Source organism: Arachis hypogaea, chromosome 12, assembly GCF_003086295.3.
Source record: "Arachis hypogaea cultivar Tifrunner chromosome 12, arahy.Tifrunner.gnm2.J5K5, whole genome shotgun sequence".
In the NCBI taxonomy this organism is placed as follows: Eukaryota; Viridiplantae; Streptophyta; class Magnoliopsida; order Fabales; family Fabaceae; genus Arachis; species Arachis hypogaea.
The window spans coordinates 53,086,154-53,101,126 of record NC_092047.1 but is presented as its reverse complement, the minus strand read 5'-3'; the positions used below and the strand labels follow the sequence as shown (position 1 = coordinate 53,101,126).

Sequence of the window (14,973 nt, the reverse complement as noted above, 5' to 3'; positions counted from 1 at the left end):
TCTTACCTTTTTCAAAAAAAGTGATTGCAAAATATCTTTTCTAACTTCCTAACTTCTTATCTTTTCAAAATTTGTTTCAACTAACTAACTAACTTTTTGTTTGTTTCTTACCTTTTTCAAAACTACCTAACTAACTCTCTCTCTCTCTAATTTTCGAAAAAATCTTTCCTCTTTTTCAAAATTTCTTTTTAATTAGACTAATTATTTTATTTTTTATTTGAATTTTCGAAAAACTACTAACCTTTTTCAAAAACTATTTTCGAAAATCACTAACTCTTTTTCAAAAATTATTTTCGAAAATTCTCTCCTCCTCTCATCCCCTTCTATTTATTTATTCATCTACTAACACTTCTCTTCATCTCACATCTCTGCTCCTATCATCACCTTTGTGTTTGGATTCTTCATTCTTCTTCACCCCTATTCATTTTCTTCTTCTACTAACAATAAGGAACCTCTTTACTGTGACATAGAGGATTCCTCCTTTTTTTTCCTTTTCTCTTCTCTTTCTTATGAGCAGGGACAAAGAAAAAGGTATTCTTGTTGAAGCTGATCCAGAACCTGAAAGGACTCTGAAGAGGAAACTAAGAGAAGCTAAATTACAACAATCCAGAGACAACCTTATTGAAAATTTCGAACAAGTAAAGGAGATGGCAGCCGAACCCAACAACAATAATGCAAGGAGAATGCTCGGTGACTTTACTACACCTAATTGCAATTTACATGGAAGAAGCATCTCCATTCCTGCCATTGTAGCAAACAACTTTGAGCTGAAACCTCAGCTAGTTTCTCTGATGCAGTAGAACTGCAAGTTTCATGGACTTCCATCTGAAGATCCTTTTCAGTTCTTAACTGAATTCTTGCAGATCTGTGATACTGTTAAGACTAATGGACTAGATCCTGAAGTCTACAGGCTCATGCTTTCCCCTTTTGCTGTAAGAGACAGAGCTAGAATATGGTTGGACTCTCAACCCAAAGACAGCCTGAACTCTTGGGATAAGCTGGTCACGGCTTTCTTAGCCAAGTTCTTTCCTCCTCAAAAGCTGAGCAAGCTTAGAGTGGATGTTCAGACCTTCAGACAGAAGGAAGGTGAATCCCTCTATGAAGCTTGGGAAAGATACAAGCAGCTGACCAAAAAGTGTCCTTCTGACATGCTTTCAGAATGGACCATCCTGGATGGATATATTCTATCATGGTTTATCTGAGCTATCAAAGATATCATTGGATACTTCTGCAGGTGGATCCATTCACCTAAAGAAAACGCCTGCAGAAGCTCAAGAACTCATTGACATGGTTGCTAATAACCAGTTCATGTACACTTCTGAGAGGAATCCTGTGAATAATGAGACGCCTATGAAGAAGGGAGTTCTTGAAATTGATACTCTGAATGCCATATTGGCTCAGAATAAAATATTGACCCAGCAAGTCAATATGATTTCTCAGAGTCTGAATGGAATACAAGCTGCATCCAACAGTACTCAAGAGGCATCTTCTGAGGAAGAAGCTTATGATCCTGAGAACCCTGCAATAGCAGAGTTAAAATACATGGGTGAACCATATGGAAACACCTACAATCCATCATGGAGAAATCACCCAAATCTCTCATGGAAGGATCAAAAGCCTCAACAAGGCTTTAATAATGGTGGAAGAAACAGGTTCAGCAATAGCAAGCCTTTTCCATCATCCACTCAGCAACAGATAGAGAATTCTGAGCAGAATCCATCTAGCTTAGCAAATTTAGTCTCTGATCTATCTAAGGTCACTGTGGGTTTCATGAATGAAACAAGGTCTTCCATTAGAAATTTGGAAGCACAAGTGGGCCAACTGAGTAAAAGGATCACTGAAATCCCTCCTAGTACTCTCCCAAGCAATACAGAAGAGAATCCAAAAGGAGAGTGCAAGGCCATTGAATTAATTACCATGGACGAACCCACAAGAGAGGAGAAGGACGTGAATCCCAAGGAGGAAGACCTCCTGGGACGTCCAGTGATCAATAAGGAGCTTCCCTCTGATGAACCTAAGGAATCTGAGACTCATCTAGAGACCATAGAGATTCCATTGAACCTCCTTATGCCATTCATGAGCTCTGATGAGTATTCCTCTTATGAAGAGAATGAGGATGTTACTGAAGAGCAAGCTGCCAAGCTCCTTGGTGTAATCATGAAGCTAAATGTCAAATTATTTGGTATTGAGACTTGGGAAGATGAACCTCCCTTGTTCACCAATGAACTAAGTGATCTGGATCAACTGACATTGCCTCAGAAGAAACAGGATACTGGAAAGTTCATAATACCTTGTAGCATAGGCACCATGATCTTTAAGGCTCTGTGTGACCTTGGTTTAGGGATAAACCTCATGCCCCTCTCTGTAATAGAGAAACTGGGAATCTATAGGGTGCAAGATGCTAAAATCTCATTAGAGATGGCAGACAATTCAAGAAAATAGGCTTATGGACAAGTAGAGGACGTGTTAGTAAAGGTTGAAGGCCTTTACATCCCTGCTGATTTCATAGTCCTGGATACTGGAAAGGAAGAGGATGAATCCATCATCCTAGGAAGACCTTTTCTAGCCACAGCAAGAGCTGTGATTGATGTGGACAGAAGAGAATTGATCCTTCAATTAAATAAGGACAACCTTGTGTTTACAACTCAAGGATCTCTCTCTGCATCCATGGAGAGGAAGCAGAAAAAGCTTCTCTCAAAGCAGAGTCAACCAAAGCCCCACAGTCAAACTCTAAGTTTGGTGTTGGGAGGCCACAACCAAACTCTAAGTTTGGTGTCAAACCCCCATATCCAAACTCTAAGCTTGGTGTTGGGAGGTCTCAACAAAGCTCTGCACATCTGTGAGACTCCATTAGAGCCCACTGTCAAGCTATTGACATTAAAGAAGCGCTTGTTGGGAGGCAACCCAATGTTTATTTATCTAATTTTATTTTTGTTTTTCATGTTTTCTTAGGTTCATAATCATGTAGAGTCACAAAATAAACAAAAAATTTAGAAACAGAATCAAAAATAGCAGAAGAAAAATCACACCCTGGAGGAAGACCTTACTGGCGTTTAAACGCTAGTAAGAAGCATGTTTTGGGCGTTCAACGCCAGAACAGAGCATGGTTTTGGCGCTGAACGCCAGAAATGCACCCTGGAGAAGAGCTGGCGCTGAACGCCCAGAACAAGCATGGTTCTGGCGTTCAACGCCAGAAATGGGCAACAAATGGGCGTTCAACGCCCAGAACAAGCACCAATCTGGCGCTGAACACCCAGAGTTGTGTGCAAGGGCATTTTACATGCCTAATTGGGTGCAAGGTTGTAAATCCTTGAACACCTCAGGATCTATGGACCCCACAGGATCACCTCAGGATCTGTGGACCCCACAGGATCCCCACCTACCACCAATCACCTCAATCTCTCTTCCCTATCACCACTTCACCACTCACATCCACCCACTCTTCCCCATAAACCTACCCAATAAACTCCACCTACCTTCAAAATTCAAATCAATTTCCCACCCAAACCCACCCATATGGCCAAACCTTAACCCCCCCTCCCTTCCCTATATAAAGCCCTCTATTCTTCCTCATTTTCACACAACACAAACCTCTCCTCTCTTCTTGGCCGAAGCACACCTCCCCCCTCTTCTCCATCTTTTCTTCTTCTTCTTCATCTAATTCTTTCTTCTCTTGCTCGAGGGCGAGCAAAAATTCTAAGTTTGGTGTGGAAAAAGCATAAGCTTTTTATTTTTCCATTACCATTGATGGCACCTAAGACCGGAGAATCCTCTAGAAAAGGAAAAGGGAAGACAAAAGCTTCCACCTCCGAGTCATGGGAGATGGAAAGATTCAACTCCAAAGCTCATCAAGACCACTTCTATGATGTTGTGGCCAAGAAGAAGGTGATCCCTGAGGTCCCTTTCAAGCTCAAGAGAAATGAGTATCCGGAGATCTGACATGAAATCCAAAGAAGAGGTTGGGAAGTTCTAACAAATCCCATCCAATAAGTCGGCATCCTAATGGTTCAAGAGTTCTATGCCAATGCATGGATCACCAAGAACCATGATCAAAGTAAGAACCCGGATCCAAAGAACTATGTTACAATGGTTCGGGGGAAATACTTGGATTTTAGTCCGGAAAATGTGAGGTTGGCGTTTAACTTGCCTATGATGCAAGGAGATGAACGCCCCTACACTAGAAGGGTCAACTTTAATCAAAGGTTGGACCAAGTCCTCATGGACATATGTGTGGAAGGAGCTCAATGGAAGATTGACTCCAAAGGCAAGCCGGTTCAACTAAGAAGATTGGACCTCAAGCCTGTGGCTAGAGGATGGTTGGAGTTCATCCAACGCTCCATCATCTCCACTAGCAACTGATCTGAAGTTACTGTGGATCGGGCCATCATGATCCATAGCATCATGATTGGAGAAGAAGTAGAGGTTCATGAAGTCATCTCCCTTGAACTCTACAAAATAGCCGAAAAGCCCTCTCCTGGGGCAAGGCTAGCTTTTCCTCATCTTATCTGCCATCTATGTTACTCAGCTGGAGCATCCATAGAAGGAGACATTCCCATTGAGGAAGAAAAGCCCATCACTAAGAAAAAGATGGAGCAAGCAAGAGAGCCCATTCATGGAGCTCAAGAGGCGCAGGAAGCTCATCACCATGAGATCCCGGAGATGCCTCAAATGCATTTTCCTCCACAAAACTATTGGGAGCAATTCAACATCTCCCTAGAAGAATTAAGTTCCAACATGGGACAATTAATGGTGGAACATCAAGAGCACTCCATCATCCTTAATGAAATTAGAGAAGATCAAAAAGCAATGAGGGAGGAGCAACAAAGACAAGGAAGAGACATAGAAGAGCTCAAGGACATCATTGGTTCCTCAAGAAGGAAACGCCACCATCACTAAGGTGGATTCATTCCTTGTTCTTATTTCTTCTGTTTTTCGTTTTCTCTATGTTAAGTGCTTATCTATGTTTGTGTCTTCATTACATGATCATTAGTAGTTAGTAACTTTGTCTTAAAGTTATGAATGACCTATGAATCCATCACCTCTCTTAAATGAAAAATATTTTAATTCAAAAGAACAAGAAGTACATGAGTTCTGAATTTATCCTTGAACTTAGTTTAATTATATTGATGTGGTGACAATGCTTCTTGTTTTCTGAATGTATGCTTGAACAGTGCATATGTCTTTTGAAGTTGTTGTTTAAGAATGTTAAATATGTTGGCTCTTGAAAGAATGATGACTAGGAAACATGTTATTTGATAATCTGAAAAATCAAAAAAATGATTCTTGAAGCAAGAAAAAGCAGCAAAGAACAAAGCTTGCAGAAAAAAAAAGGGCAAAAAAAAAAAAAAACAATAGAAAGAAAGAGAAAAAGCCAAAAGCTCTTAAAACCAAGAGGCAAGAGCAAAAATCCAATAACCCTTAAAACCAAAAGGCAAGGGCAAATAAAAAGGATCCCAAGGCTTTGAGCATCAGTGGATAGGAGGGCCTAAAGGAATAAAATCCTAGCCTAAGCGGCTAAACCAAGCTGTCCCTAACCATGTGCTTGTGGCGTGTAGGTGTCAAGTGAAAACTTGAGACTGAGCGGTTAAAGTCAAGGTCCAAAACAAAAAAAAAAAGAGTGTGCTTAAGAACCCTGGACACCTCTAATTGGGGACTTTAGCAAAGCTGAGTCACAATCTGAAAAGGTTCACCCAATTATGTGTCTATGGCATTTATGTATCCGGTGGTAATACTGGAAAACAAAGTGCTTAGGGCCATGGCCAAGACTCATAAAATAGCTGTGTTCAAGAATCATCATACTGAACTAGGAGAATCAATAACACTATCTGAACTCTGAGTTCCTATAGATGCCAATCATTCTGAACCTCAATGGATAAAGTGAGATGCCAGAACTATTCAAGAGGCAAAAAGCTATAAGTCCCGCTCATTTGATTGGAGCTATGTTTCATTGATAGTTTGGAATTTATAGTATATTCTATTCTTTTTATCCTATCTGATTTTCAGCTACTTGGGGACAAGCAACAATTTAAGTTTGGTGTTGTGATGAGCGGATAATTTATACGCTTTTTGGCATTATTTTTAGTATGTTTTTAGTAGAATCTAGTTACTTTTAGGGATGTTTTCATTAGTTTTTATATTAAATTCACATTTCTGGACTTTACTATGAGTTTGTGTGTTTTTCTGTGATTTCAGGTATTTTCTGGCTGAAATTGAGGGACTTGAGCAAAAATCAGATTCAGAGGTTGAAGAAGGACTGCTGATGCTGTTGGATTCTGACCTCCCTGCACTCAAAGTGGATTTTCTGGAGCTACAGAACTCGACATAGCGCGCTTTCAATTGCATTGAAAAGTAGACATCCAGGGCTTTCCAGCAATATATAATAGTTCATACTTTGCCCAAGTTTAGACGATGCAAACCGGCGTTCAACGCCAGCTATCTGCCCAATTCTGGCGTCCGGCGCCAGAAACAAGTTACAAAGTGGAGTTCAACGCTCAAACTGGCACAAAAGCTGGCGTTCAACTCTAAGAATGACCTCTCCACGTGTAGACTTCAAGCTCAGCCCAAGCACACACCAAGTGGGCCCCGGAAGTGGATTTATACATCAATTACTTACTTCTGTAAACCCTAGTGACTAGTTTATTATAAATAGAACTTTTTATCATTGTATTTGTAGTCTTGGTTACTCCGTTTCCCCTCTGGGGCCGAGACCAATGAACTCCATTATCACTTATGTATTTTCAACGGTAGAGTTTCTGCACTCCATAGATTAAGGTGTGGAGCTTTGCTGTTCCTCAAAGATTAATGCAAAGTACTACTGTTTTCTATTCAATTCATCTTATTTCGCTTCTAAGATATTCATTCGCACTTCAACCTGAATGTGATGAATGTGACAATCATCATCATTCCCGATGAATGCGTGCCTGACAACCACTTCCGTTCTACATTAGATTGAATGAGTATCTCTTAGATCTCTTAATCAGAATCTTCGTGGTATAAGCTAGATTGATGGCGGCATTCATGAGAGTCCGAAAAGTCTAAACCTTGTCCGTAGGACTCTGGGATTGAATGACTGTGACAAACTCCAAACTCACGAGTGCTAGGCATAGTGACAGACGTAAAAGGATAGTAAATTCTATTCTAGTATGATCGAGAACCTCCAAGATGATTAGCCATGCAGTGACAGCGCATCGGACCATTTTCACAGAGAGGAATAGGATGCAACCAACGACAAGGGCGATGCCTCCAGACGATTAGCCGTGCTGTGACAGAGCATTTGGACTATTTTCCCGAGAGGATTGAAAGTAGCCATTGGCACCGGTGACATCCTTACACAAAGCTAGCCATAGAAAGGAGTAAGACAGATTGGATGAAGACAGCAGGAAAGCGGAGGTTCAGAGGAACGAATGCATCTCCATACGCTTATCTGAAATTCTCACCAATGATCTACATAAGTATTTCTATCCTTCTTTTATTACTAAATTTCGAAAACTACATAACTATTTTATATCCGCCTGACTGAGATTTACAAGGTGACCATAGCTTGCTTCATACCAACAATCTCCGTGGGATTCCACCCTTACTCACGTAAGGTATTACTTGGACGACCCAGTGCACTTGCTGGTTAGTTATGCGAAGTTGTGAAGATATGTTTAGACCATGGTTTTGTGCATCCGTTTTTGGTGCCATCGCCAGGGAATCAATTTCGAACAATAATTCACAACCTGAGTAACAATTTCGCATACCATTAACCTAGTTAACGTGGACTCTAACGTGAGACATAGGGGCACCTTGGAACGTTAGTGACAATGTTGAGTGTCACTAACGTTCTCGAAGGATGGCAAGCCCATGTTAAAGAGCCACGTTAACTAAGTTAACGTGGGCTCTAACGTGGGAACAAAGGGGGCTTTTCAAAGTTATTGGGAATGTTAAGTCTCAATAACGTGTGCGAAGGACTTAGAGGCAACGTTAGTGCCAACGTTTATGCCACTAAACGTTGAAGTTAACGTGGATTTTACTTAGGAACGTTAGTGAGAAAGTTGATTGTCACTAACATTCTCGAACTCATATTTTCACTAATCGTTAACACCCCTAACGTCCTGAGCTAAAGTCTCTGCCCACTTCACACTTTCTCTCTGCAAGTAAAGCCAAGCCCAAATGAAGAAGAGAACTGCTTCAAACTCAAGATCCAAAGGCCCAAGACTTGAAGAGCCAACTAGAAGCTGAGAAAAGTAGTATATATAGGAGTAGCTTTGAATTGTTTGAAAAAAAGTCTTGAAAAGTTTGAAAAGAGAACTACTCTCTGTATTTTACCTTCTCTGCATTTTCTAGTTTTATGATGTATTCTCCATCTTTGTTTTCATTTTCTAGAGCTATGAACAACTAAACCCCTTTCATTGGGTTAGGGAGCTCTGTTGTAATTTGATGGATCAATACTAATTTTCATTATTCTTCTTCTATCTTTTCTCTTGATTTTACTTGAAAGCTTTCGATCTTCATCCAATTGGGTAGTTATCTTGGAAAAAAAGCTATTCAAACTTGGATCTCTTCTGAACCTTGAAAGAGGAATGAAGAGATCAAGCTAGAAATGTTTTCTCATGCTGGACCAAATTGGGTTTGGATGGGTATGTGACTATAACCCTCTCAATACTTGATTTGGGAAATGCATGTGGTATAATCAGTGACCATACTTCATCTCTTCTCATGAGCAATTGACCAAGGAATTGGATATTGATCAAGATTTGAGAGATTGAATTTGTAATTCAATCAATTAAGATTTCCAAGGAGATCAATGAGTGCATTGATTGAGGAAGAGATGAAAATGAACTTGATCCGGAGAATTGCAACATCTCCTAAGCCCAATGAACTCCCCATCTCTGATCTTACCCATTCTCTTTAATTTCTGCCATTTACTTTTATGAGCAAATCCCCCATTCCCATTTACAATTCTGCAATTTAATTTCAGTCATTTTATTTCTGCAATTCTCAACCAAAATTCTGGATTCGCTCAACTAGAACATCCTTCTAATTAAAGTTGCTTGATCAATCAATCCCTGTGGGATTCGACCTCACTCTATTGTGAGTTTTTACTTGATGACAAATTCGGTACACTTGCCAAAGGAAATTTGTTGAGAGACAGTTTTCACCCGCATCAGACAAGCTGAAAAGCGAGTCTAAATATTATATATGGGATGACCCATATTTGTGGAGATGTGGCGCTGACCAGATAATTAGACGTTGTGTACCTCAATCAGAATTCCATTCCATTTTAGAGGCCTGTCACTCATCTGAGAGTGGAGGACACTTTGGCCCTCAAAGAACAGCTAGAAAGATCTTAGACTGTGGATTCTGGTGGCCTACTCTTTTTAGAGATGCTGCTGAGTTTTGTAAATCTTGTCACCCATGCCAGAAATTTGGTAACATATCCAAGAGGGATGACATGCCTCAACAATATATGCTTTTCTGTGAAATTTTTTATGTTTGGGGCATTGACTTCATAGGTCCATTTCCAAATTCAAGTGGATATTTTTATATATTGTTAGCTGTGGATTATGTTTCCAAATGGGTGGAAGAAATTTCTACCCGCACTGATGATGCTAACACTGTTGTTTCCTTTGTGAGAAACCATATTATATGCCGCTTTGGATCACCACGAGCGATCGTGAGCGATCAAGGCACCCATTTTTATAACAGGAGACTAACAGGATTGATGAAGAAGCATGGGATAATCCATAAAGTTGCAACAACTTACCATCCCCAAACTAATGGGCAAGCCAAAGTGTCAAACAGAGAAATTAAGCGTATCTTGCAGAAGATAGTAAAGCCTCATAGAAAAGACTGGAGCACCAGACTACAAGATGCACTGTGGGCATATAGAACAGTATACAAGACACCCATTGGGATGAGTCCCTTTCGCTTAGTTTATGGAAAAGCTTGCCATCTTCCAGTTGAAATCGAACACAGGGCCTTCTGGGCAGTTAAAGAGTGCAGCATGGAAATTGAGAAGGCCGGAGCTGAAAGGAAGTTACAACTGCAGGAATTGGAGAACCTTCGCCTAGAAGCTTATGAGAATTCCAGAATTTGCAAGGAAAGGATGAAAGCTGTGCATGATCAAAACATCAAGAAGAAAGAATTTCAACCTAGAGATTTCGTCCTCCTTTACAAATCTCGACTAAGGCTAATGCCCGGTAAGTTAAGATCAAAATGGGAAGGTCCATACAGAGTATAGAAGGCTGAACCGTACGGAGTTTACCACCTAAGCCATCCTTCAAGCTCTGAACTTATTACGGTTAATGGACACCGCTTGAAGATGTACCATGGTGAGAAGGTGCAGAAAAGCAAGGAGCTTGAGATCCTCCATTTGGAAGATCCCCACATAGCAGCAGATTGAGCTAGTGGAGCGTCCAACTTACGGATGTTAAAGCAAAGTGCTTGGTGGGAGACAACCCACCGCGGTATGATCGTTTTTTTCTTCAATAACTCTTCTCTTCATTAATACTTTCATGCTTTTACACCTACATGTCCTTATATTTCTTTAAAAAAAAAAATTTCGCCGCACGACGCGATCGCACCAGCGACGCGTCCGCGTGGCAGGGGGAGTAAAGAAAAATAAAAATGAACAGAAAATTACGCAGGAGGAGCGCTAGAGTCGTGCCAATGGCACAAATTACCCCACGCGACCGCGTCGCATGGAAATCATGGCCTCCCACGCGACCGCGTGTCCCACGCGACCGCGTGTCCCACGCGGCCGCGTGCCCTGAGTTTTCGACGTAAAAGGGTGCACAGTCGCATTCTGTGCGAGAGTGATGCTGGATTGGTGCTGGAAGCACAATCCTTGTCACGCGACCGCATCACTGACGCGGCCGCGTCACCCATTTTATAACGCACACTCATGCGATCGCGTGACCCACGCGATCGCGTCACCCAATTTTGGCTATTAAAATAAATTGAACAGAGAGTTGTGCTGGAGCGAGGCTGCACTCACGCCAGCAGCGCAACATGGGTCACGCGACCGCGTGACTGACGCGATTGTGTCTTCTTACCTGATGCGCACCAACGCGAACGCGTGCCCCACGCGGCCGCGTCGCATGCGCCGCACAGCTCAACCTAAATTGCCAAATTATCTTATCTTTCTTTTCTCCAAATCCTAATTTTTCTTTTCCCTCCTTCTTTCTTCCTTCTTCCTTCCCCTTTCTATCTCACCTCTCACTCTCTCTCTCTCTCTCTCCTCCATTAACAAGGTTTTACCTTTTTCTTCCTTCTTTCTTTTTCTATCATTTTTTTATTGTTCTACACGTATTTTCTTTTTCTTTTCTTCTTCTTTTAATTATTCCTATTTTCTTTATTCTTCTTTTCCTTTTTTTTACATGGTGTTAGAAATTTTTTTTTGAGTCATTATCCCTCATTATATGCTTGTGACTTGTTACAATTTATTTAACAATTATTATTATTTTTAAGGGATTGCTTGCATGTTCGATTTCATACTTTTTATATCTTGTTTAACATGCATGCCATGTGTTTGTGAAAAAGCCTATATAGTACTATGCACTTTTCTACATTACTTTACTCTACTATTCAATGCTTGCTTTTCACAAATTCTCCTTCTTATTTTATTAATTGAATTTAATTGTCAATACAAACGTGATGGTTTGTTACAAAGTATTGCTTGGTCTATGCTACTCATGCCCTTTGCCAGCATGCCAATAAACACCTTGCATTCATTTGTCTTTATATGCGCTAGCTATTTTCCATCGTTGGCTTTTCACACGTACTCGCGAGCATGTGTTAATGTCAGCATATCTTAATGTGCATCCATCACCCTCTTTTCCGTTTCCTTCCTTGCTGTATATCTCTTTGAATTTAATTTACTTTTTCTTCCCTTCTTTCAGGATGGCCATCAAGAAAGGAAAAGAGAAAGCTACTTCCAAACCACCAGCAAGAAGAGGAATTAAACGAACATTAGTGGCAGAGCCTTCTTCAACCACAGTCAAGCCCTCAACAAAAAGAGTTAAGAGGATAATAAAGGTTGACGACAAGGAGAAAGCCTTTTTAGCAAAGGACACTGCGCGATTTTCCAATCGCTACTGTGAGCAGATGTTCCCTATCCTAGCAGAAAGGAACTATAACAATGAATACCTTCTTATCCTCCCATCCAATATTGCCTCCTTTGTTGAGCCGCAAATTGAACGAAGACAATAGGGTTTCTTACGGAGACAGCCGAGGCAGGTCAATCTCTCTTGGGTAGTTGAGTTCTACTCCAACTTCTACATACCGACCCTGCAGTCTGTTTATGTCCGGCAGAAGCAAGTGCCCATTACAGAAGAGGCCATCCAGCAAGCTCTGAGTCTTCCCCCTTTTCCAGCAGGAATGGACGCTTTTCAAGAAGCCACCCTTCAGCGCCAGAGATACCAATTTGACTGGGACTCCATTCTCGGAGTCATCGCATTACCTGGCAGCCGTTGGATCTACGGATACCACCGTACCCGCCCTAAGGGAATCTTGGCTTCCGCACTTACCTTGGAAGCTCGCGTATGGGCACAGATCATGTCCCATTACGTCTTTCCAAGCACTCATGAGTCCTCCTTCACTGCAGACATGGCTGTTCTACTATGGTGCATCCTTACAGACCAACCTCTGAATCTCTCAAGACACATCCGGAATGCTATGGAGCATGTACAAATCGCGGGCAACCTACCTTTTCCCGCCCTGGTCTCAGATCTTGTCTCAGCAGCCGGAGTCTCCTACAGAGCTGGGGACACCAAAGCCATGCTTCCACGGGATGATCAATATGTCCCTAACGGGAAATACCTCAGACTTTCAGCAGCCACTACAAGCCAGCCTACTGAGCCAGTTGAAGATATTCCTTCTTCAAAACCACAAGCATCTACCACTGAGAAATTGCTCCAATAGATACTTAAAAAGTTGGATCGGCATGAACAGAAAGCTAAGATGAGAGAGTGCCGTAACAAGCGCCGATTCACATACCTCAAGGAGCTGATCATGGGAAAATTCAAGGACTCAGACACTCCGGACTCCACTTCTTTTACCAGCACCGGGAGCCATGATGATCCCGACTGTGGAGATACTGCCACCAGCCCACCCCTGTTTCTGACAGATGGCACCGAGGACGGTGCAAGCCTTAAGTGTGGGGAGGTCGGTTAGTACCTGACTTCCGGAGGTAATTTCTCTTCTCTGTACACCAATAATTAGAATATTTTAGTTATATTTTCTTTCTTATATAGAATAGAATAAATTGCATAGGTTAGAATAGTTGCATGCATGTTCTACTTGATTGAAAAGACAATAAGTTTCCTTTAAAAATCTATCTTTGGAATAAAATTTCACTAATTTTTCAAAATTTTTATGATAAATCTGCTTGAGTTGTATTTGGAACATGATGTTTGAGCTAAAGAACACACAACCTGTGAAAGATTTGAGCCTTTATGTATGGTTACATCATTTAACCATAATTATTTTATTCTTGTGTGTTTACTTCTCTATGATTGTAATCTATATTTTGTTTTATCTTATATGTCCAATATTTATTATATTTACATGCTTGCACATGATTGAGGCCATTAATTGCTTAAACTCACTTATCCAATTCAAGCCTACCCTTTTCAATTACCCTTGTTAACCACTTTGAGCCTTTAAAACCCCATTTGTTCTATATTTTACCACATTACTAACCTTAAGCTGAAAAACAATTGCATATCCCAAATTGAATCTTTGGTTAGCTTAAGATAGAATTGTGTGTGCTAGTTAAGTATGGGAAATTGTGGGAACAAAAGTTGTTAAGGGGATGTGTCATGAAAATTTAAAGGGAATTTGGATACCTATTCATGTGAAACTATAAGAATAAAAAATCTATGTGCATTGGTAAGCTTTATTTATTTCAATTCAAAAAAAAAAAGATGATAAACAAATAAATAAGGGGACAAAATTACCCCAATGTTAAATTCAGAATTCAAAGATCAATGCACATATGATAGAATTAAAATACAAAGTTGAAACATGAGTATGGGTTAAAAAAAAAAAGAGGGGAATTACGGGTAGCTAGGCATGAATTTAAAAGTATGTAGAATATATGTATATTAGGTGAGAGCTTAGGTTAATTAAAGATTCAATTTATAAAGCTCACTTAGCCATATGTATACCCTTACCTGCACCTTGGCCCCATTACAACCCTGAAAAGACCTCATGATGTTTGCATTGGTATATTAACTGTTGTTGATTGGTTATGAGAAAAACAGAAGTTAGAAAACATGACTAGGGAAGAATAGAGTGATTACCTATACACTAGAGATTAGAGCGTACATACATTATCAGTGAGGGTTCAATGCTTAAATTTTCATGTTTCCTGCTTTCATAAGCTATCTTCTTGCACTTTTACCGGTTTTATTGTATAATGATAGAATTAGTGGAATTTGATTTGTAATTGTTTTGAAGGGCTTATTTACTTTTGATCAAGTGGACAATAATCATATAGTTACATTTATTTATATATGTAGGATTGCATCGCATTTCATGAGTTTCTGCATGTTCATACTTATTTCCTTGTCTCCTTCAATTTAGCATGAGGACATGCTAATGTTTAAGTGTGGGGAGGTTGATAAACCACTACTTTATAGTTTATATTGTGTTTAATTGTGTGGTTTTGTCATGATCCTTACCCACTTATTCATCAATTTAGCATGCATTTAGATTTCCTTCCTAAATTCAGTACATGTTTGAAAATTGCTTCCTAGAGACTTTAATTATTTAACTTTAATTCTCCTTTATTCCATTCAATGCCGTGATCTGTGTCTCAAGTGTTTCAGGCTTTATAGGGCATGAATGAAATGGAGATTCGAGAGGAAGCTAGCAAAAATGGAAGGAACACAAGAATTTGAGGAGATAACCAGCGAGAAGTGACGCGGTCGCATGGCTCACGCGACCGCGCGAAGGAGCACAAATTACAGTGACGCGGCCGCATGG

At 40.4% G+C, this 14,973-nt stretch overlaps 1 non-coding gene across 1 annotated transcript; it reads right to left on the bottom strand.

Annotated features, from left to right (window-relative positions):
• Positions 1-1,046: 1,046 nt before the first annotated feature.
• Positions 1,047-1,154, bottom strand: LOC112731664 (small nucleolar RNA R71). Its single transcript, XR_003167433.1, has one exon. It is a non-coding gene; the product is annotated as a small nucleolar RNA R71 (small nucleolar RNA).
• Positions 1,155-14,973: the final 13,819 nt, after the last annotated feature.